This window comes from Phyllostomus hastatus, unplaced genomic scaffold (genome assembly GCF_019186645.2).
Source record: "Phyllostomus hastatus isolate PE091 unplaced genomic scaffold, TTU_PhHast_1.1 phas_scaffold_1674, whole genome shotgun sequence".
In the NCBI taxonomy this organism is placed as follows: domain Eukaryota; kingdom Metazoa; phylum Chordata; class Mammalia; order Chiroptera; family Phyllostomidae; genus Phyllostomus; species Phyllostomus hastatus.
This window is the reverse complement of record NW_025334011.1, coordinates 12,862,171-12,885,742: the sequence shown is the minus strand read 5'-3', so window position 1 is coordinate 12,885,742 and position 23,572 is coordinate 12,862,171. Positions and strand designations below refer to the sequence as shown.

At 43.5% G+C, this 23,572-nt stretch overlaps 1 pseudogene; it reads left to right on the top strand.

Annotated features, from left to right (window-relative positions):
- Window positions 1–21,432: 21,432 nt before the first annotated feature.
- On the top strand, window positions 21,433–22,551 carry LOC123831334 (annotated as a pseudogene).
- The last annotated feature ends 1,021 nt before the right edge of the window (window positions 22,552–23,572 follow it).

Sequence of the window (23,572 nt, the reverse complement as noted above, 5' to 3'; positions counted from 1 at the left end):
GAAAAAAAATTTAACTATGTGTGGGGATGGATGTTAACTAGACTTATTATGGTGATTATTTTGCAATATGTACACATATTGAATTATTATGGTGCACACTTGAAACTAACATATTATATGTTAATTACAACAAACAATGTTTGGTGGGAATCTCTTTTTGTGCTATAACATTTGGGTTTCTTGCAGTGTGCCTTTAGCTGAGTATAGTACTAAAATTAAGAAGAGTATAAAAGTTGTTTCTTGACTTAGTAGATGTGAAGCAAGAACTGGGTGGTAGGAAGGCACCAACTTTTGTATTGTCGTCGACACAGCCACAGATATACAGACATTCCTTGCTGAGTTATCATCCCATTAGGGAAATAGCGTTACATGATACATGGGTCCTTTGGTCAATAATTCAACAAGTAGATTTGTTAATTTAGAAAATAAGTGATCAACTGTGGGCTTATCGGTTCCCTTTGCTTTCACAGGTACACTGTGGACTCACTGGATGGGTGTGAGATGGACCATCAGCAGGTGTTTAGCTGGATGTTCTGGATGCCGGTGTTAGAGCACTGGGCTGAGTCTATTCTGGGACAGCATGGGGGAGAGACGGGCGTCTCCCATCCTGTGTGGGGGTAGTGAGAAGCTCTTGCTAGTGTCTGATGGGAAGTAAAGATGCTCTTGGCTGGCAGAGGGGCAACAATAATAAAAATGCTGATTTGGAATTTAATGCTGTTCTTGAGCTCCCCTGTTGGGCTAGGATGTGGGTTAAATTCACTCCCTTGTGATAAAGAAAAAAAATGTGAAGGGAGGCCAAGCAGCGGAGAGCAGAGAGAAGAAACCTCAGGGAGATCATGCAGTTTCCTCTGATCTGTCTCAGCGCTGCTGTCATCTCATCAGCCTCATTTAATTATAGAGGCAGAAACTGAGCCACTGCCAAAATAAACAGTGCTGGGCACATGCGCGGCTTCCTGATAAGGGCTGCACTTATCTGTGAGCAGAGCTGCTCAGAGAACTGTGGGATGACTTACTGCCGGAAGTTGGGGCCCTTGTAAACCATGTCCACCAAATCTGGGCTTCTCTATCAGTCTGTAGGGCCTTGTCCCTGCAAGCGTGTTTATTGTGCACATTCATTTTCTCTTCCTGAGTGAAGGGATCGGGGAGTTGGCCTGCCTCCTGCACCCTTGACTCAAAGTATCGCCAGTATCTCTGGGCTGAGATGGATTTGTATTTTCCTTGGGCGTGTGGCATGCTGTGTAGCCATGGCCCTGCGGGGGAACATTACTTTTCCTGTCCTCTCAATGGGAGGTTTAAGAGGTGAAGAGAAACCATGGGAAGAGAACTCACAAGTATTGCTGCTAAGAGTCAAATTCGACTTTTACTTGCTTATTTAGCTCAAATCTGATGTCAGACTCTCGGGGCCCTTCTTGTGCTGCTGTGTGCCTTGAGGTTTCCAAGAGAGGGCCAGGCCCTCTGACAAGCTCCATGTTGAGGTGGGAGAGATGAGACAGGCACGTAAGCCCTGTCCAGAGTTTGCCTTTGGAGATGTGTTCCTTCCCTTCAAAGGTTAGATACTTTTAAAAAAATCTTCCATAATGTGTGCCTGTGGGATGTATTCCTAATAATAAATGGATTTGAGAAATACCATCTTCTGATAAGTGTTCAATATACTTTTATAGATGTCTTGAGAGATCATTTTTATTTCGTAAAAGAGTTTTAAAGTGATATAATTTGTGCAGTCAAAAATGAAAAAGAGTCAGTGCCTCTGGCATCCTCTGGTGGGCCCCGGGCGGAGTTCATTGGGTCGAAATGAGGGTTATTTACCATCTTTACTTTGTGTCTGTTTTTCGCTTTGGTGATCACATACTTTTTTCATCACTTGGAAGCTCCAAGCTGGTTGACTGTGGGTGGGTTAAGTGTTTTATCTTTTGTTGTTTCTGAGTAGTACAGCCTCCTGCCTCCGCGTGCTCGTGAGTGGTAGAAGAAAGTCATTATGTTTGAGCCAAACATTAACCCCGTGACCTGCTTGTTTATATACCTACTGTAACTTTGCTGTGCTTGAATTTCTGAGGTTAGTCAAAGCAAATATACGTACAATCTTGAGACGGCTGTGTATAAACTAAAACATCTTTTGTCAAAATTGCTATTAATACATTCCTTTGGATAAAAGCCTTAAAGAAAACGAGCTACTGATAGTAATGGAAGGCTATTTCTTAAAAGCTTAGGAGGAATTACAAGACTTTCACGTTACCTCCATTTACCACTTACCCTGTATCACAAGGGGTGGGAGGCCCTCCCCTGACCCCACCTAAGCGTATGGTATAGTCGATTGCTATGAAAAGACACTATTGTGTGAAGACAGTAACTGTGCTGTGTGTTGCCTAATATCTAAATATTCTAAAATAGCATGAGTTTCATTAGCCCATTAGGTATTGCATGTGTCATCATGAAGTAGAAATATCTGGTTTCTAATTAACTGTATATGCTAAACTTCCTGTATGTACATGAATCTAATTATTAGAAAACACGATACAGTGTTTAGCACTATTGGGGATGATATTAGACAAAACTTTAAAAATCACACTGATATTGCTTTCCTATTAAAAAAAAAACAACCTTTAGCCTTGGTAACATAATAGGTGCATTTCTAGGATGGATTGTTCCTATGTTAGAGTAGGGAGGAATTTGATCTGCATTACAAGGCCAGCGACTAACTATTCTAGACATCATATAAATACATCATTGCTAATGGTTGGCTTCAGTGTTTGGTTTTTTATTTTAATAACTATTGTCCCCTCCATATCAACTGCTAATTACAAGAGTCAGCGTCATGTACTTAGAAGAAAAATCATTCTCTATCAGCCTGAGGCTCTGATAAGCGATGCAAGGCCCCATCCTCCACGGGGCGCAGAGGCAGACCCTGTCCAGTTTTGAAGGTACAGCTGGACTTTGGAACTCTGCTAATTCCCAGGCAGTCCCTTTTTTGTTGGGGAGTTCTCCCTAACTGCTCCCAGAGTTTTTAAGTAGTAGATGGGATTTTATTATAATGAAATGAACCATCTGGCTAATTCTATCATTTAATCATGCTCTGCTTTACTCACCAGAACTCCAGCAGAATCACTCAGAATTCTCAGAGTTGTCTGCTCAGTACCTTTCATTGTGTAGATTTTGTTTCTCTAGGTATGGCAGAACACTTTTTTTTTTGCCTGAAGTTGCTACATGACAGGAAAGAAAGGGCCATTCTTTTATTTGCAGTTTTGCAGTCATGATGCTGACTTAGTCCCCTGAAGAGTATACCACTCGCCCTTGGTTTTCCTGTTACATTTGCTTGTGCCTCAGTTACAGCAAATTTCCACTTAGTATTTACAGGCATTTGTCTTCTTCCTCTACTATGTCCTAACATCTGCAGGAGGTGGTACAAATGACATGATATAAAATACATGAGGTTTAAGCAGACTTAAAGGGGGAAGACGTGGAAGTGGCCCAGAGGATGGAGCAGGGTCCTGCTCTCGCCTCCACCTCCGGTGTGTGAATGGAAAACCGCCATTGTGTGAGAGTGGAGACAAAGCATGAGTTCTTGTCAGAATGAAGAGCAAAAAGTATGTGGAGATTAGATTGGAGATATAGGGAATTTTGCCATTAATGGAAGATGAATTTTAGGTCATGCAGTGGAAAGATTTCAGGAGTTGGGAACAGATGGGAGAAAGTCTCAAAATGTGGGATGTGCAGAGCCTGCTGGTCATGGACACCTGGGAGGGAGGGTGCAGTGATTGGAGACAGGGAGGAGGGGCATGAATACAAATATAAAGCATTTAGCCAGCATCTGCAATGCCCCGATCTTTCAGCAAACATTAGCTTTTATGAGTTTTGTCATAAATCAATGAATTATTGAGAAAAAGGATATATCAGAAAAGGATCAATAGCAATACTTCTAACTTGCAAACTATACTTTAGCATTACATTCAATCAATGTTATCAAAACTTGTGAGAACTTAAAGGGTTAGATAAAACTATTTTCTAATGCAAATAGATTCCTAAAAGTGCCTGGCAGCTATAAAACTCAGGAATATTGAGGTTTTCAATAATGCTTATATATTGATTTGCAAAAACAATATTGGAACATCTGACAATTCACACACTTCCCATCAGGGTAAGGGAAAATGATTTCATTTTATTTATTTCTTTCTATCCCTAACCCTAACAAAATGATCCTATTTTTGCATTTCCTTTGGAATGAATGTAATTCACTAAACAACAACAACAACAACAAAACCCAAAACCCAAACCCTACAAATTTGTAATGTATTTGGATGGATACAAAGTTAGTCTTGTGGCCTCTTAAAACACACTTCTTTTGAATAGGGCACTATGTCTAACTGTAGTTAATGTTTTAAAAAATAGAACATTTCTCCAGAGATCTTTTCATATCCTGGGCCAAAATCTGACCTGACATACAGGGGTTGGCAAAAGTTGGTTTACAGTTGTGAGTACAAAAAACACAGAGTTTATCCTGGTATTATTATTGACTAATTATTGTATTATTTTCCATGTGAACAACTGTAAACCTTCTTTCGCCCACCCCTGTATTTCACTCCTTGAGTAAACTCTCAACCTCAAAATAAATGAGTGAAGACTTTTGGATTTACAACACTGATTCAGAAAGCAGGGGATTTGCTTGTCTGTATTCAGTAAAATCTCTTAGACATTTTCAAATCTCTATAGTGACTGAGGTATTCTCCTTCTGTGCTTATGATTTCAGACTGCACACACACATCCCACCTAGTATACACAGAAGAGGACATCTCTCGATCACACAGCTCACTGATGCAAAGGTCGTGTCCCAGTTACAGGAATGGCATCTTCCCTGGCGAAAGCACACACACTTCATCCCCCCTGAATTCTCTGCAGTGCTATACACTGGTTGTCATTTTCTCCTTCTTCAATCTTTCTTCTCTTTTCATTTTTGTGACATTGTTTTCTCCTGATTCTATTTTTATTTCTTAATTGTCTATCTTGGTTTCCTTTACTGGGCTCAGTCTGTGGTACTTTGTTATGGCAGCCCTAGCAAACTAATACAGTCATTCATTTGATAATTATTTGTAAGTCGCTAAAGAAAAGACTCTTGAGACACAGTTCATGGACAAAATAAATGTGTTGTTCTCTGGGAAGAGATGGATATTGAAGGAGAGAGACATGTTTTAGAGGTATGTGCTCTGGAAGCACAGAGAAGGAATGATGCTTCTCCGCCCCAATCTCCCAGCTGCTCAAGGAAAACTTTTGGAGGCATCCTTGATTTCACTTTGCAATTACATTTTACATTTAATTGACCAGGAAATCAACTGGTTTAAGTGGTTTAAAAATATATCTCAAAAGTGACCACTTCTTTGCCTTCCACTGCTATTATCCAGGTGTCTGCATCCCTCAGCCCATTTTTAGCATGGCAATCCAGGGACTTTCAAGTTCAAGTTAAATCATGTCACCCCTCTCTATCAAAACCCTTGTAGTGGCTTCCATTTCACTCACACCAGACATTGTGATTCCCTCCCCTGCCCTTTCCCACATTCTGTCCTCCCAACTCTGTGCTGATTCTTAACACAGCAGGCTCCCTCCTGCCTATGGGCCTTTTGTTTAGATGTTTCTTTTGCCTGGAATTCTTCCACCTGTCTCCCACATGTATTTGGCAAACTCATTTCCTTTAAGTCTGTTCACTTGGAAGGGATGCCGAACAACCAAGTAGACAGAGTGACATGGGCAGTTGACAGTAGCCTGCCTTTGTAATCAGCCACCGTAGAACTGGTGCAATGGGCACATGCTGGAGCGAGCATGGTGGCAGAGATGAAAGGTGGGCACAGGCTCACTGTCATGGACTCCCACTTACCAAGACTGATCTAGCTCTTGCCAGCAACAGAAATCAATGCTAAGCCCCCAGGACAGCACAATTTCTTGAGAAGACCAACCAGCCACTTGGTGACAAGTTGGCTATGTTAACCTCCTTTGCTCCTGGAAGGGCCAATGATTTATTATCCCAAGAATGGACACATATTTGGGATATGAGGTTGATTTTCCTGTTCATGAAGTTTATGCCTGCACCACTGTCTTGTGGCTTATGAGATGGCTGATCCATAGGCATTGAATCCCATGCAATATGACATCCATCAGGGAGCACATTCTCAGCAAAGGAAGTGCAAGAGTGGGCTGCGATGGGATTCATAGGTCTTAGCACCTGCTGTGCCATCTAGAAGCTGCTGACAGGAGCTCCAGCTTGGAGGCCATGTTCTGGGAAGATGGAGTATATTCCTTGCAGACAGTGCTGATGTCTGCCATATTAACAACCTCTATTGGGCATGTGTCTCCAATAGGAAGAAGACACGAGATCCCAAACTAAGGGGTGGTAGCAGGTGTGGCCTCACTTGTCATCATTCACAGTGACCCATTGAGATATTTTGTGTTTCTTATCTCCAGAAATCTGGACTCTTCAGAGTAGGAGGTCCCTTGCTAGGGGGCACAGCAATTTTGTTATTGAACTACAAGTTATGGCTGCTGCTTAGACAAGGAAAGGACTTACCATCTTGGCAGGGATAATTGAACCTGGTCAAAGGAAAGCGGTAAGGCTGCTGATACCAACCAGAAACATAAAGGAATATGTGTCCTTCAGGGGAAGGACTCAGGGGACTCTTGGGACTTCCCAGCCAGCAACTGAGCTCAGTGGCAGTTCTATGGCTATGTCTCTCCAATGTGGGAGTCCTCTAATAGGTAGGTAGGTAATCTTTGCTCTGGAGCAATCTATCAGATTGGCCAAATCTTTGTCAGGCCTACAGTGATCAGAAGCACTGCCTTGTCCATCCTGTTTACTACCCCCTTTCCTTTTACAGGTGTCAGATTGGAACCATGGTCTGAACCACGGACCATCATCATTCTGCCTTACGTGTTTTTCACAAACATGATCCCCCATTCCTCAGTCTCTTGTCGTTCTGGCTCAACCTCACTGTCTGCTTTCCTCAGGAACCCACCGACACAATGCTCTAATCAGCTGGCTGTAGTCTGTTAGCCACAGATAAAGGCAGTAGTATGCAGTAAGTGGCTATCAGAGGCATGCTAACACATGGAAATAGTTATGCCCATTTAAAAAGTTGATTCACAAAGTAGTACCAGATTTTCTTATTATAGCGTTTTTATATTCAAGAACTTTTACAGTTAAAATATTCTGGAAGTTGAACAGGAAAACTAAATTGAAGATAAATCTAAGCTAATTACAGACGCAAAATTTTTGTTTTAAATGTAAGCATCTAGCCCGCTTTCTTTATCCAGACTTAGGTTGCTGTTCTGTGAATTGCAAACACACTTTTCTTGCTTGTTATGGAATTTGCTTTTTATGTTTTGGAAGCAGCTAAATTCAGGGGCAGGAAAACCTGACTGGTCTCAGATTTAGATTAAACACCTTCTGTGGCTGAGCCACTTCCTCCGGAATGCTTGATAGTCACCCCAAATTAAAGATGGTGGCAGATAAACTCCTTGCCTTATATTTCAACCCTTTATTGCCTTTCTGACTTCCTAGTACTATTTGTGACACCGTGATCTTTAATATCAGTTCAGACATGGCATTAAAAGTGGCTGCCACTGCTTTCTATATTTAAGATCCTGACAATCACTCAATCTCTTAGGTCCCCAGAAGTTACGTGGCTCCTTACAATGCTTCAGACACCAGTGGAAGTGGGCAATTTTTTCTGTTTTTTCATTCACTTACTAAAGAAATCAGTTTTCCAAAATAACTTTTATACAAAAAAAAATAATTGTTTACCTCAGATCTGTCTCAGATCCTTTAATTGGCTTCACTTCATACTTTTCTTTTTCCTTTTAAAGCCTCAGGTCATGGTGTCTTAGTCTGATTGGGCTGCTATAATAAAATACCAAAGACTGGGTGATTTAAAACAACACAGATTTATTTCTTACAGTTCTGAAGACTGGAAGTGTGTGATTAGGGTGCCAGCATGGTCAGGCGATGGCCCTCTTCTGCATCTGGATCCGACACTGCCTGTCGTGTCTTTACAAGGAGGAAGGGCTAGGGAGCTCTGCTGGGTCTTTTTGCTAAGAGCACTAATCCCATTTATGAGAGCTCTACCCGCAAGGCCTAATTACTTCCCAAAGCCCTGCCTCCAAATGCTACCATTGGGCAGTAGAATTTCAAGCCCCACCTCCAAATGCTATCAATGGGAAGTAGGATTTCAAGCCCCGCCTCCAAATGCTATCATTGGGCAGTAGGATTTCAATGTTTGAATCTGCAGGGAACACAACATTTAGAACATAACATGAGGGCTTTAGAACTTATTGTACCTTTACTAATCAGTCTCTTCCCTTTTCTTTTCCTTCCTTCCTTCCTTCCTTCCTTGGACAGATCCTGTCTCAGGTTTATTTGTAGTAATAGCACAAGTGGACACCAGCCTCATGTAGGCAACAGCCCAGGGGCCACACCAGTCCTTCTGTCCTCATATCAGCAGACAGAGGCCTCTAGTGTGGAGCATTTGGGGGGGGCCTGAGCACCTTTGGAGCCTGTGACTGCAGCCTGGGGCTTACTTTGAAGCTTGGCCTTGGCCTTTGGCGGGCGAAGCATGACACCCTTGGGGATGTGGGCACGAGCACATTTTCCAAGCTTGCAGTGAGCAATGTAAGTCAACTGAGCTTACATGTGGCTGCTGCCCTTTGGGATCTTGGATTTGACATTCTTGGGCTTTACAAGGGCCTCATAGCCTCAGCATGTGCACTCATGGCCTTGACATTGTTGGCCTACAGCTTCTTCAGGCCCTTTTTGTCTTTCTTGACAAAGCGCATGTTTCTCAGAAACTTGGGGCCCACCCCCTTCAGAGGTTTGTATTTTTGTGATCAGTGTTCCTCAATGATGTTTTTGTGCCATTTGAGGGACTGGTTGTGTGTGGTGTGGTTCTTGGACTTGGCCATATCTGCACCGAAGCCCGTGGCTCCCAAAGTACTTAGGACCAGAAGATTTTTCCTTTTCAGTTATTAATGAATTTTCTTAGGCTTTACACTCCAGCTAAGCCATCAGCCTCCACTCTCTTTCTCCTAGTGCGGAATCTACCAGGTTGTTTTCCAGCCCTCTTTCAACCTTCAGATTCCTTCTTACGACCTCTTTCCTCCTGAAGGTCTGTTCTGACTGCCTCCAAAACATTTCTTCTTCTTTAGTCATCAACTTAATGCTTCTGTAATCATGAGCTTGTTTGTGCAAGAGTAATGATACTTGGTGGGAGCATAGTACTGGTATTTGAGAGAAGCAACTGGCAAATTCAAGTTCAGCTGTTTTGTTGTTATTGTTTTATGTACCTACAGCCCAAATACCCTGCCTTCATTACCATCAAATGTGTGTGTGTGTGAATAAATGAGAATATATTTGAAAGTCACTAACTTTTGTTTGTAGACTGAGGGAATAATTTGGCTTCTTTGTGAGTATTATATAGTTGTTTGCTATCAGAACTAGGGGCTTTATGTAAATTAATAAAGAACTCTACTATATGTAAATGAAGTGCTGAGGCAAAGACTGGCTAATACTTCTGCACTGAAGTGTTAGCTGCAGTCTCTCCTGTGGTTAGAACACATCTGTGAGAATGTGCACAAGGAAACCTCTGAAGCTTTCATTTGCATATACTTGCTTACTTATCTTCCTGCTAAGTCAGGATACCTCTGGTATTGTTGCCTTTTTGTTCCTAGTTCCTGGTACTGTGTGCTACAGACTGAGTATTTGTGTTCCCCCCACAATTCCTATTGAAATCTAGTCCCCATTGTGATGGTATTGGGATGTGTGGCCTTGGGGAGGTGATTAGGTCAGGAGGGTGGAGCGTTCATGAATGGGATCACTGCCCTCTATTAGAGAGGCCCCAGAGAGACCCCCCACCCCTTCCCTCATGGGAAGACATGGTGAGAAGATGGTCATCTGTGAACCAGGAAGACGGTCTTTACAGACTCTGCCAGCACCTTAAATCCTAGACTTCTCAGCTTCCAGAGTTGTGAGAAATAAATTTATATTGTTTATAAGCCAGCCAGTTTATAATGTTTTCATTGTAGCTGCTTGAATGGACTAAGACACTTGAAATTTTTAACTTTTGTTTTATGAAACATTCTCAGTCTTCACCCCAGAATTGCCTGCAAGTCAACTGGCAGATGAGCAGTAATGAAGGAATTGTGGATCCTCATTTCTTACTCATAGCCTGAACGTCTTCTTAGGGATAGAAGGAAAAAGTGTTAAATGTGTCGATGACAATTAGATGAAATGATTGGTTATTCATAAGACCGTTAAGTGATGATGATTCTAAAGCTGGCTTCATATGACTGCAATGCACATGTTTTCTTTCTTCCTTTGCCCTTCTTTCAATAAAGAAGTCACAATCAGAGTGCTTTTAGCCTAAGCACTCAACTGTCCTCTTTGCCTTTTTGTCTATTGTAATAATTGCTGCACTGGGCAAGGATTAAATTGGATTTGCGTGTTGTGACTGATTTCAGAGCAGGAGAGGACATGATTTTGTCTTCTGAAAACCATCACTCTATGAGCCACTTAAAACTCTAGTAGACAAAGCACCAGAGAACATTCCACAGAGAACTGTTTTAATTGGCATGTGCTTCTTTGCTGTTTAGAGGGAAACGTGGGTCTGTATTTTGCAGCCCTTTGGCTCCAGATCACTTTTAAATCTCAACCCCCAAATCCTAATGTGACTAAATAGTCTTTTGTTTTTGTTAAGTGTATAAAAGCTGTTCCAAATTTTAGATTTCACAGACCAATAAGTTCCAAAAAATATTTTGAACACTTGTTTAAGGTTTTCTGAAAAAAAAAAATTTTTTTTTGGCCAGGTAAGAACAGTTAAAAAAAAAAAGATTGTCAAAACTATATTTTGTGTAGGAATATTTCTTATGGCAGATATTATTCCCTTCTTTGCTGACAAAACTCCAATTGTGTTTGAGGGCTTACTCCTCCTCTCCATGTGAATCAAGGTTAAATCTTGACGAGTCTAAGGCTCCAAGTCAGCATCCTTGACACTGATTGGTTTAAACACAGGCACACCATCCTATTCTGAACAGTGCTCAGGGAGGTCTGTTGGAAGATATGCTGCCATTTTCATTTGTTTCTCTCCATCCGGAACATTCTCTGTCTTTTCTTTTGTCTTTCTATGCCCTAAGAGGCTGGCCTCTAAGGATTGCTTCAGGAAATTTTCCTTGTGGACTGGTTTTCCACTTGTTTGGCCAATGGAGGCACTGCTAGGAGCGAAGAGTATTTATTACTCTCCCACCTCTACTCCCCTCCTGTTGGTTCCAATCTTGCCAGAAACTTCACTGCTCCGAGGAGCAGGCCCTCTCTTCCTCAGGGACAGGCCTCTTTATGGGGTGGGAGCTTCATTTGTCTTCTTGTCTCTGCAGGATCAGAGTGGTAATGGCTGCTTGCTATGACTAATTCATGGCACTTCACCATCTTTTATCAGTCTGTCCCCTAAGTTCTGTCCATGGTCTTAAATAATTCTTTCATCAAAATCACTTCAATTAGATTTTGTGAGTGTGCCAGCTCTTTTCTGCCTGAACTCTAGCAGATATCGGGGACTTTTGGAAATGAGGCTTAAAAAGAGACATGCAGGAAATCCCAGGCACTGTTGGACTGGGGGTTGTCATATCAGCAGGAGACACCAGGGCCTTTGTGGCTGCCATCCTGAACAAGGATGGGAGCTGGGCTGAAGGAATCCAACCTGCTGTGGATGGCAGAGCAGGAAGTGGGAAGGAGTCATGTCCTTGAGGCCACTGTGCCTCGAATGAACCACCTCTGGAGATGCTCTGCAATGGGACAGCGTTTTACATGGGTTGAGACACTTCCTTATCAGTTACACCACTTGTAGTTGTGGTCTTGTTTTCACAAAGCTGAAACTTTTCTGGAGTAAGAAAACATGAATGAACAGGAGGCAATCACACAATAATGAGGTGAGTATGGGAAAGTCTACTTAAGCAGAATGAAGAGACACATTTAAAATGACTTGAACAATGGAAAGAGATGATGAACAATGTTCACTGAGACTTGGGCAGGTGGGAAAACTCCCACCACTACTGCCAGAGGAAAAAGGGGGCATTTTAACTCCAAACATGTAGAAAGAACAGACACTGAGAATAAAAGGCAGGCTAGAAATTTAAATAGAATATTTGGGACATTGGTCTTACTTTCTTCCATATGTGTTCAGCACAGGCATATATAGTGCCTATCTACGGTTTATTTAAAAAACACCTCTCTGGGAAAGAAGTTACAAGACCCTCACTGCTGCATACCCAGGTAACAGGGAGGCACTTCAGCCAACTGGAACATGGGGTAAAGTCAGTGAAACCTAGTTTTGGTGCCTGCCCCTTCTGGACTGTGCATGAGAGTCAGGCCAAGCTTCACCGGCCTGGCCTTAGGGCAGCAGCTCCACTCCAGTCTCTGCCCTACCCTGCTCTTCGTGGCTGCTCTCCTGCCCTGGCTGTCCAGGCTGGCCGGCTCTGTGCTCTCTGACCCACAATCTGTGGGGGCTTCCCTTCTCCTTCCTTACCGCCCTCCTGGCTCTGCCCCGCAGGACTCTCTAGAACAGGTCCTTCCTCCATCCTTGAACCTCCCTTGCGGTGATTTTCATCTTGTTAAGCCCTCCCCCTCAGCAAAATATTGTCATTTTTAAAAAATGAATCTTCTTTAATCTATTTAAAGATAATTCTAATTTTAAGAACTCTTGTCTATGGAACTATTTTTCCTAAGTTTTAATGGTGTAACAGCTGACACAATTGGTTAAATTCCCCTATTCTCAGCCCCTATGTTCTGGTCCTCCTGTTGCTTCCTTTCCCTTCTTTGACTCCCTGTCTTCCCAGTCCTGACTCCCCATATCCCTTCCTTACCAAATCTTAGAAGGGAAGTGGAAAGGAGAAACAAAACAAAATAAAAAAAAAAAGAAGGAGAAGGAGAAGCCAATGATTATTTTCCAATGAAAGCAGGAGTGACTGTCCAGATAAGAGAAAAGAGCTTTGAGGCCTGGGGTTTGCATGGGCCCATTAACCTAATGTTAATTGGAGGCAGGAGTGCAGGATTTGTTATTTCTTCTTGGTTGAGCGATTTGCATGAGTGATGTGGGATTTGAAGGCCATGGTTGATACTTATTCTATGAAAATTGTAGAATAATCACCTGATTTACCTACCTACCCAATCTAGCGGCAAGGCAGAGGAAAATGATCCATCCATCCCTTGAACTGAAGACACTGAATCAATGCTTTCTGACGGTGTGGGTTCGGGCCAGGAGCCACTGAGGTCTGCAGGCCTTTCCAGCTATGCGGTTGGAGAGTTCTTAAGTGGGAACACATGTGCTGAGAATCCAGCATCAGATATTTTCATTGTAGGGGAAGATGGTAAACGGCACGGCTCTAACATGAAGACACTTGCTTCTTGCAATGTATGAGGCAGAAAAAGGACTGCACCAAAGGACCCCAGTGAAAAAGATCCTGAGCTCGACTTCAAATCCCTTGCTACTTCTTTACTTTGGGAATTTGGGGAACTCGGCCTCTCTAAGCTTTCAGTGTGTTTATGACACTGAAAATAATCCTGGTTTTTAAATTTATGAAATAATCAATCTTGTTCTGCCCACCTCTCAGGGTGGAGAGGATCACATGGTACAAAATGGTAGTCTGTTTTGAAGTGTGGTCTTGTACACACACACAACACAGGGTCCCTCTGAGGTTTTACTAGTGGGTGCGTCCCAGTGACGAGGTTACCAGGAACTGTGACTGTCTTGGTCACTGCCTCCTGCGGTGTGGGGTGGGGGGAGGAGTAGGGCGGGATTGAAACAAGGTGCAGTCTTCCCCCGGTTGCTTAGAAGACACCATTTAATCAAGGCTGTGTGCCCAGCACTGTACTGGATAGTGAGGGGAACACGACATAGCACAAGCAAGCTGTTTATAAAGCAATGCCGCTTTTACTCTCAGACATAAGAGAGAACACAAAGTTTAATACATTTGATAATACAACCTCCTGACATTTTAAAGCAGACATTGTAATGTTTGTTTAAGAAAATTATATGCAGGTATGTTTCTGATTCACATTCTGTTGGCTTCTCCTCCTCAGTATTTCTCAGGTCTCCTGGGCCGCCTGGCCCTGTCACCACCACCGCTCTCCTGCAGGCCTGTGTTACCTCCCATGGGGATCATCGCCTGAGCCTCTGGCTAGTCTTTCCCCCAGGTCTCTCTCCTCCTGCAATCTACTATCCGCACCGACCTGGAATTATCTCTAGAACTCCAGTTTAATCATGCCGCTTTCTTGCTTAACACCCTCCAGAATTCCCCATTGCCTTCAGGGTAAAGCCAAAAGTCCTTCCCAGGGCATGCAAAGCCCTGACCTACCTCTCCAGACATGTGGTTCACTACCATCCTAATCAACACTCAGGCCACCTTAACCGCTCTCAGTCCCTACCCTCCCAGTCCTGGGCTTGTCTCAGATGGTCACACCTGCCTCTTTCTCTGCCCTGCTCTCCTGAGCCAAATTCCATTCCTCCTTCCTGCATGCCCATGGCTGGGCCAGGCTGCTCCTCAGAGCTCCCTGTGCTGCTAGCCCCTCCTGCCTCTTCACTTACAGCTCACAGCCTTGCCTCACGCTTCTCTGAGGAGTGGGAACTCTCTCACCTCCCTTCCAGATCCATAGTCCAGCCATGTTGTTTCCTTTCCTCCAGTTAAAATTATCAGTGTCCTTTCCCACTAAACGTGGGCACCTCTGCTCTGGATGTTATCCCCTCACTTTCTCAAGGATCCTACTTTTATTCTCCACTCCATCTCCAAACTTGTCAATGCCCCCTTTCTCCTGGACCATTCCCATCAGCATGCAAACATTATTAAAGTTTTCTTGATTCTTTAGAGGATCACCAGCTGCCGTTCCATTACTCTGATTTTTATGCCTAAAATTCTTGGACGGGTTGTCTGGCCATGCTGTCTTCCTGCCCCACCTCTTCTCCACACACCGGCCAGGCTTCGTCAGCAGCAGCCGTGTCTCCAGTAAGCAGTAACCTCCACTTTGCACACTCGGGACTCAGTGTTCTGCCCTGATGAGGTGCCTCCCTTGCAGCAGTCACCACCTGGCCTGGGCTTCCTTCTCTTTCCTAGTCCCCATCACTGGCTCCTCACCCACTAACCCGGCACCCTGCACTCTTTTCTTCTCTTGCCACACTCCCTGGGGGTGGTCTCAGTTTGACCCAGAGCTTTAAGTGACATTTATTTGCTGGTGATTCCTGAATTTAGAGCTTCAGTTCAGACTGCTTCTCTGAACTCCAGACTGTGTATGCAGCTTTCTACTCCACATTATCACATAGCTATTTCCCAAGTCTCTCGAATTTGACATGTCCCAGAATGGACTCGGCATCCTGCCACTTCGATACATATCTCCATGCTTGTATCTTCCTTATCTCATTAGATCATACCTTCACTCACCCTCTCTCTCTCTCTTTTTTCTTTTGCCTACCTTCAGAGTCAATTTGTCAGAAATTTCTGTCTAGTTCACCTCCAAAACTTGTATTTGTCCACTTGGTGCCACCTCTATGCCTACAGTCCAAGCCACCTTCAACCTTGAACGCTGTCCCCTGCTTCCACGTGGAGAAGGCAGCTCTGATCTAATCTATTCCTCTACAGCATCCAGAAAAAGTGCGATGCTGCATAAAATCTTCACTGGCTCCCCATTGTATAGCTCAGCCGGCCCTATTTGGCCTGGCCCTTGCCTCTCCTCCAGTCCTCCTTCTCTCGCCACGGCCGCACCCTCTTCCTCACACACAACCTGTAATGTCTGCTCGGTTCACCGATTTATGTTCCGTAACTGCCCCTGGCAGGGGGATTCTGCAAATAAACATTTGATTTGATTGTTGCATTTACTGCTGGGTGCTAGGTCCTGGAGTAACTCAGATGAACCAAAGAAAGTCCCTGCCAGACAGGAGCCCTTAGTCCGGTAAGCAACCCAATGTGTGCACAGAAAATATTTGCTATTTGAGATGCCTGCGGAGGGGCAGCCATGCCCCGGCCAGAGAGGCTCAGGAGAGGTTTCCCGGGCATCTGAAGTGAGTTGCTGAACTTCTACAGAAATCTAAAACAAGGTATAAAGACAAGGAAGTAAAATAATGGAAAAATATCATAAGATATTAATACTGGGGACTTCTGGCTTTTAGCTTGGTGAAAGTTTTTCATTCTTCTGTCTTGGTATTTCCAAATATTCCATCATAAATTTATTTTGTATCATAAAAAAGTTTAAAAATGTGGTTGGAAATAGTTCTTTGACAAACACACACACACACAGGTATTGTAACACAGGACAGACTGGGGTTTCTCACGGTAATTTTTCTCATCTGTTTCTGAAAGTCAGTCATAGGTACTGGAAATCAAGCTGCTTCTTGAAATAAAAATTTCCCAAAACAAATAAACAAAAAAGTAGAAGAAAAAGATGAGGAAAAGGATGGGAAATGTTGAAACCCTTTTACTCAGTTTACGAGTGGAGTGGGTAGTAGGCAAGGGATAGGAGGAGGAAAGAAAATAGGATTGTCTTGTGATGTTCCGCTTGTAAAAGTCAGTGGGCATTTTTACAAAGGTACCAGCTGGTACTTCCTGAAAATCTGCTAGTGGGGACAGGCTGCAAAATGGCAATAAGAAAGATAAATGCTTTTCTGGGGAGTAATTTTAGAGCAGTGTGGAAAATGGGAAGAGAAAAAAATTAAAGAGCAAATGGAAAATCCATCCACAGGCCAACCCATACAATAGAAACGCTGAGGAGCTTGTGCTCTGAGGAGCCCCCACACCAGGCAAGGCCTCATCTGGGCAAACGCCCCCTTCCCCTGTGGCAAGCAGCCTGGGACAGAGCACTCGTTTATACTCATGCCCCAAGAGCGGCTATCATTTTGGGGGAAGTATAAAATGATAAAAATGGAAAAAATTCCAATTCAGAAAAATTGGAAAGTATAAAAACCAAGACCACCAAGCTGTGACCTTTTCCCCTTATTCAACAATGCATCTATATTTTTCTATAATAGGTATTTAGATGTTTCTGAGCGAAACATGCACAACGCAGTCGCTGTGGAGCCAGGGGAACTGCTTTCAATCTCTGATCCCTCTCCAACTCAGCCTCTTTTCTGCCTTAGTCCACTCTTTTGTCGTAATGACGGAGGGCACGTAGGCCTCACTAAGCCTCGAGTCTCCTCCTGTTTTTTCTCCATGCTGAGACAAACCCTATTTAGTGTTTTTCTGGAGTTCAGAATTTTCCGTGTTCCTCATAGTGAGCTTCAGGGTTTCCAGCCGCCCGGACTAGCCACCAACAATAACCGCCCGGCTGCAGGAAGCTGAAAAGGAGTGGCACTGCCGTGAGGTAAAACCCGTCCATTCGGAGGTGGGGCTTCAGGGCCTTCTACTCCTTCCTTCGCTTTCATAGCTTCTTCTCTCTTCTTGGGGGTTTTGACATCGGAGAATCTGAAATGGTGGAATATTCTGAAGATTTGGTGAGGGCTCTGTACTTGGATTTTTTTCAGTACCTAAGAGAAACACAGAGACCTTAAACTTCCTCCTTGGGACCACTGACTGGACAATATAGCCCCGCTCCAGCAAGGGTTGCAATGGCTAAAAACGAGTCACATCTTTGCCATTTGTGAGCACTGAAGCATTTTCCTCTGGTCAAAGGGAACTTTCACTCTCCCACAGGCAGATCAATAAGTTCTAATGGTTGACTTTTTAATGAATTAATTAAATTTCCAGAGAGGAGAAAGGAAAAAGAAAGAGAAAGAGAGGAATATTGATGTGCGAGAGATACATCAGTCCATTGCCTCTCGCACGCCCCCAACTGGAGACCTGGTCCACAACCCAGGCATGTGCCCTGACAGGGAATCGAACTGCCCATGTGTCAGTTCACATGCAGGCTGGTGCTCCAGCCACTGAGCCCTACCAGCCAGGGCTAGTTGTTGACTTTTAAGGTATGAAAACAGTAGGACCTATCAATATAAGAGTAATCCTCTATTTAATTTAAAATAGGAGACAATCCCGAAGGCCTTAGCATAAAGGCAGTGGTTTCCAGTCCAGTCTTAAGATGCTGGCCACAGTGCATCCTAAGGCCCCTTTTGGGTAGAGATTGTTCCAGCAATAACCGGGAATGTTTCCTCCTTTTGTCTTCAATCCCCAGCCTAAAGGTTTGTCCATTTCCCCTTTTTAATTGCTGACTTTGAGAGGTTTAATCAGGTCTGGTTAGATTTAGAATTACTTTTGGATCTGGTTTGGAGAAACTGTATTATTTTAATTTTGGCTAGAATTAAAAATGGTAGAGGGGGTCAGGGAGTGCAGGCAAGATGCTATTTGTGTTCTTGTTGCCAAGAACCTGACGTGATAAAGCACTGATTTAAGATGATTGCTTCTGAAATCAGGACCTCAAATGAGCTTGCTTAAAGAAATCTGGCCTGAGCCTCTACATGGCCAGAACCCACTCCTGTCCCACTGACTTGTGGTGACCAACGGTCCGAGTGTGCCTGGGATTGTTGTGGTTTTAAACTGCATGTCTTGAGCCTTGGAAAACCCCTCAGTCCTGGGAAAATTGGGATGGTTGGTCACCTACTTGGAATTAAACTTTGAATAAATCAAAACAAGACAACTGAGACAACACACTTGTTCTCTGGTTTTAGTTTTCTTTTTTGTGTGGGATGGACCCTGCTCACAATCATTTTATCGAAGGGCGTTGGGGGGTGGGAGAAGGCAAGAAGAGTGAGAGAAAGGGAGTTTGGATGGAATGTTTTTTTTTGTTTCAACGAGTCTGTACTTTCAAGGCAGTTTATTTTTCACAGTGGCCATATTTAGATAATGAGCAGGACGTGTGATAGCAACAGAGGTTGGACCTAAGCTAAAAAAGCAATTTCTGCTCATAAATAATGGGATGGAGAATGAGTCTCAGTGTAGAGAGACTTCCTGAATTCTCAGGCAGACTTAGGTACCATTTTCCTTGTGTGCCACGTTGCATATTCATATGGTACACATTTTGTACCGTACTCCATGTAAGCAAGTATAAAAATTTCAGTTCATGTATGTGCTTATAAACTCCTGGTTAGAAGAGATGTAACTCTTCATTTTGGTGTTTCTAGCACCAGACTCTGTGTCTAGTGGGTACTTAGTAAATTGAAAAATGATTTACTAAATGCACACCTGGGGGGAAGGGGATTGTTAAAAGGAAATGAAAAATTCTCACAGTTGCTTTCAAAACCATTGTGGGGTGAGTTACAAACAATTTGGTGGGTTTTATTTTACTTTTTTTCCTTAGCTACATTGAATGGAAATAAAATTTATCTTTGCAGAGTTAGAAAAAGTATTTTCCTCCGATAAGGGGTGGGGAGGTAAGGTTGGGTGATAATGATGAAGCCACCTTCTTACATCAAAACCCAAACATCTGTCCTGCTTCTGGGAAGAGATTAGACAAGCCTGCCTCCACCAGGCAAAGCCATCAGCCTTCACTGTCCTCATGGGCCGGCGGTCTTGCGTCCGTAAGAGAGTGAAAGGATGTTGTTCTGTCTTTCCCAAGTGCTTCTGATGACTGTCCACCTGGCCACCATAGCTTTGCAGCTGCCCCAAGAGAACCTTATCCCTGATATGCCCTTGGGACACCAGGAAGGGCAAAGGAGGAGGGGTATACGGGGAGCTTTCATGCCTTGTTAGGAAACTGAAGTGAGCACGTACAATTCCTCCTCCCCTCCCTCCCTCTTGCCTTTCTTCCCTCCCTCTTTCCTTCCTTACTCCTGATTATGTGTGTGCATATGTTTTAATTTCAAAGTTATAGTTGACCTTTGAACAAAGTTTTAATTTCAAAGTTACAGTTGACCTTTGAACAAAGCAGGGGGTTAAAGGTGCTGACCCCCTGTGCAGTTAAAAATCCATGTATAACTTTTGATTTCCCCAAAATTTAACTACTGTTGACAGGAAGCCTTACCGATAACATAAAGTTGCTTGATACATAATTTGTATGTTATATTTATTGCATACCATATTCTTACATAAGATAACCTAGAGAAGAGAAAAGCTTATTAAGAAAATCATAAGGAAAAGAAAATACATTTATAGTACAGTATATATTTATTGGGAAAAAATCCACATATAGCTGGACCTGTGTAGTTCAAACCTGTGTTGCTCAAGGGTCAACTGTAATGTATGTTTGTATACAAAAGGCTCAAACTTTCAGAATGCTGAAGAGTCTCTTTCATCAGAACAATGGCCTTTTATCCTGTAGCACTTGATGGGAAAGTGCACTGTTACCTCTGCCTGCTCTCTAGAGGGCCCAGGTCGTTTCCAGCCTCAGCAATGAGGCTGTGCCTTTTGTGACACATCTTTGTGTCTGTGACTCTGTCAGACTTCGGTCGCCTTTCTTGTACCTGCTTTTCAGCTTGGCATGTCTGCCATCCCAGGGCTTCTTCCTTTCCCTCTGCCTGTTGCCAAGCTCCTTTGAGGTATAAGCCTTCCCCACCTCTACCTGGCTTTCTCTCTGGAGGAGCTTCCCTGCAGAACTTGAGGTTTCCTGTAATACTGTTCACAACTATTACTCAGCAGCAGGGGTTAAACTGAAAACTGAATCCAAGTAGTGTGCTCTTTACCTGTATATCTCCCCTGTTGCCCCTATCAAGAGTGAGAGCACTGCCCACTAAACTGTTAGTAATATGAAGCTGATATGTTCCAGACTTTCTGAACAGGGAGGTTCCTTCTGAGGGCAAAATGACTGAACTTGTAGGCTTGCTTTTTGAATTTGGCACCACTGAGCCTTAAATACTTGCCAGGAAATTCAACAAGTGCCAGCGGCAATAGAACAACTACAGATCTAAAGATGAACACAAAATTGAGTAATCTGGCTCACAATATAACATTTCATTTTCAGATTATGTCTCCACATGGTTGTCTCCTCACATCGCTGTCCTCCTGCCTTCACAGAACGGGGGCATGTTGGAGTCAACCTCGTAGGCATTGATAGACTATGCAAAGTAGAGAAACAAAAAAGTGAGTCTACGAGACAACAAAGGTGCCCCTTCTCATTCCTGTCTCAGGGGAATCACAGGGGTTCCATTTTATTTCTAAGGTCCTCCCCTGCCAAAAGCCCCTAGAATGTCACTCCCTTCAAGCATCAGATTCCAGCAGAGCCAGCCTATCCATACAAATTGCATGCCCCACTATGGGAGGGAGTGTTTTGTGGCAATGCAATTCTTTCCTAGTTTCCAAAATGCTGGATGTAGATTTTAGAAATATGAATCAAGAAATGGAAATTAAGGCTGCTGCCACAGGAGTGCCCCCCGCCCACCTCGACCCTGTAGCTGAGTCAGGGAGTGAAGTGGAAGAGTGGGAGTCCCTGTGGGCTGTACCACGTGGGCAGTATTGGGATCCACAGGGGACACTGCCGCCTGCAGTGCCATGGCCACCTGCTAAATTAGGATGTCCCAACATGAAGGTATCAGCTGTGACGCATGTTTCAAAGAAAATTTTCCAGGTCTCAGATATATGTTTAATTTGCTATGATTATGGTCTTTGTGCATCTTGCTATGGAAGCAGTGCAATAACAGGGCATATAGAACCACTCAGCGCAGTGCATATTGACGAGAGTAGATTTTGATTTGTGCTGTGGTGGGGAAGCTTTCTCTGCAGAGCAACCACAGTCTTTTACTTGTCCCTATTGTGGGAAAATGGGCTACACAGAGACATCTCTTCAAGAAGAGGTTACTTCTGAGCATACAGAAACGTCGATAGAAGTGATTCATCCTGTTTGTGCAGCATTACCTGGAGGTGTACCTAATCATGCTGCAGATGACTTTGCAGCTCATCTCACACTTGGACACAGAGTCCCTAGAGATCAGATGAATTGGGTGGTATTGGACGTGTACCTATGATGTTTCACCCTGGCCGAGGATTAGGATGTCCTGCTGCTCATGTATCAAACATGCACTTTACCAGCAGTTCTACTGGTGGACTTTCTTCTCCTCAGAGTTCATATTCTCCAAACAAGAGGGAAGCCATGGGTCCAACAGCTGAGCTTTTATCTCAGTTATCAGGAGTGAGACGTTCTGCAGGAGGACAACTTAATTCTTCTGGTCCTTGCACTTCTCAGTTACAACAACTGTAGGTGAGCTGCAGCTCGAACCCGCAGCAACTGGAGAGCACCCTCAACACAAGCCACGCGTGAACAGAGCACCACCACTACAGTCACACAAGTTGCAACAGCAACCAACACAGCCAACACAGAGAGCATTGAGCCAACTGTCCAGAGTTCCCAATTTCTTTTAACAAGATTGAATGATCCTAGAATGTCTGAAACAGAGCACCAGTCCATGGAAAATGAGCGCACAGACCACTGCCTGTTTGTGCAAGAGCTCCTTCTGTCCTCTTCAGTGCTTGGACAGAGCTCCTCCTGAGATGGGAATGAGTGGGGAGGGAGAGGGGATAGCAGATTTTGGTCCTATAGGCTGTGTAGATATTCTGCCTTTAGCTGTTGCTTTAGAAAACCTAAATTTAAAAGGGAGCAGTAAAGGAATTGAGCCTCCACCACCTCCTCTTTGATGACACCCCAATTCTCAGACAACGTCCTCTGTGCTGTATTTGTCAACGAAAGTGGACAACAGCTATCTTGTGTTTGGTGATTGTAATTTCAGGCCTGTCACTCTCCTTACATTGCATACATTCAAAAGGAGAAGAAAATATACATGATAATCATTTCCATGAAAGTAATTGTTAGCAGGACAATATAGGTAGCAGAGCAAGGGTGATCTCTGCTTCCTCTACCTTGATATGCAAAGGGCTCCCCTAATACTCCACATTCAAACTCAGGAGGGAAATTGAAATCTCTAATGAAGCTATTGTGTGCATTTATGAATTCTAACAAATAAAAAAGTGCTCACATGTTTTACTTTAAAAAAAAAAGGAGAAAAATTGCTGTGTATGTGTGCATGACAGCATCTTACCTAGAAGTCAGCTTACCCTTTTCTTGTGATAAAATGACATAACTGATATTGCCCTTGAAGAATTCTTAAGATTTTCAGATTCTGAGAAGACCATTGAGAACTCCCCTGGGGAAACTATTTCCCAGCTGATTAATTTCTTGATGAATTGCAGAAACATGGCACCAAGCAATGACCTCAACACTAAATCCAAATGATGAGGCCTTGGCTGCCCTTGACCTGGAAAGTTCTGGGGAGGCCTGTTCTCGAGATGGTGCCTATTTGTTTTAAATTGACCTGAGGAGAATAAAAATATTTTTCAAATTATTATGCTGCCATTGCTTCAATGATCAGAAGGAGAAAGGAGTGGTTTTTAATGTTTAATCTGGTTAATACCATCATGGTGGTGTGCATCTGCTCAGACCCATTATTTTGTATCTTCAGTGAACACTCCAGAAACTGAAAGCCTCTGAGGCCTGAAAAGAGAACAACAAAGCTTTCCTAGCGGGAGTGAGTCTGACATCAAAACAGACTGCATCATAGTAAGAACAGAACTCATTAAGCCGGACTTATTTGAAATATGGGGGGCTCCCTGTGGAATTGTGATGGAGAGAGATCAGACAGAAGCATTCAGTGGCTCCATG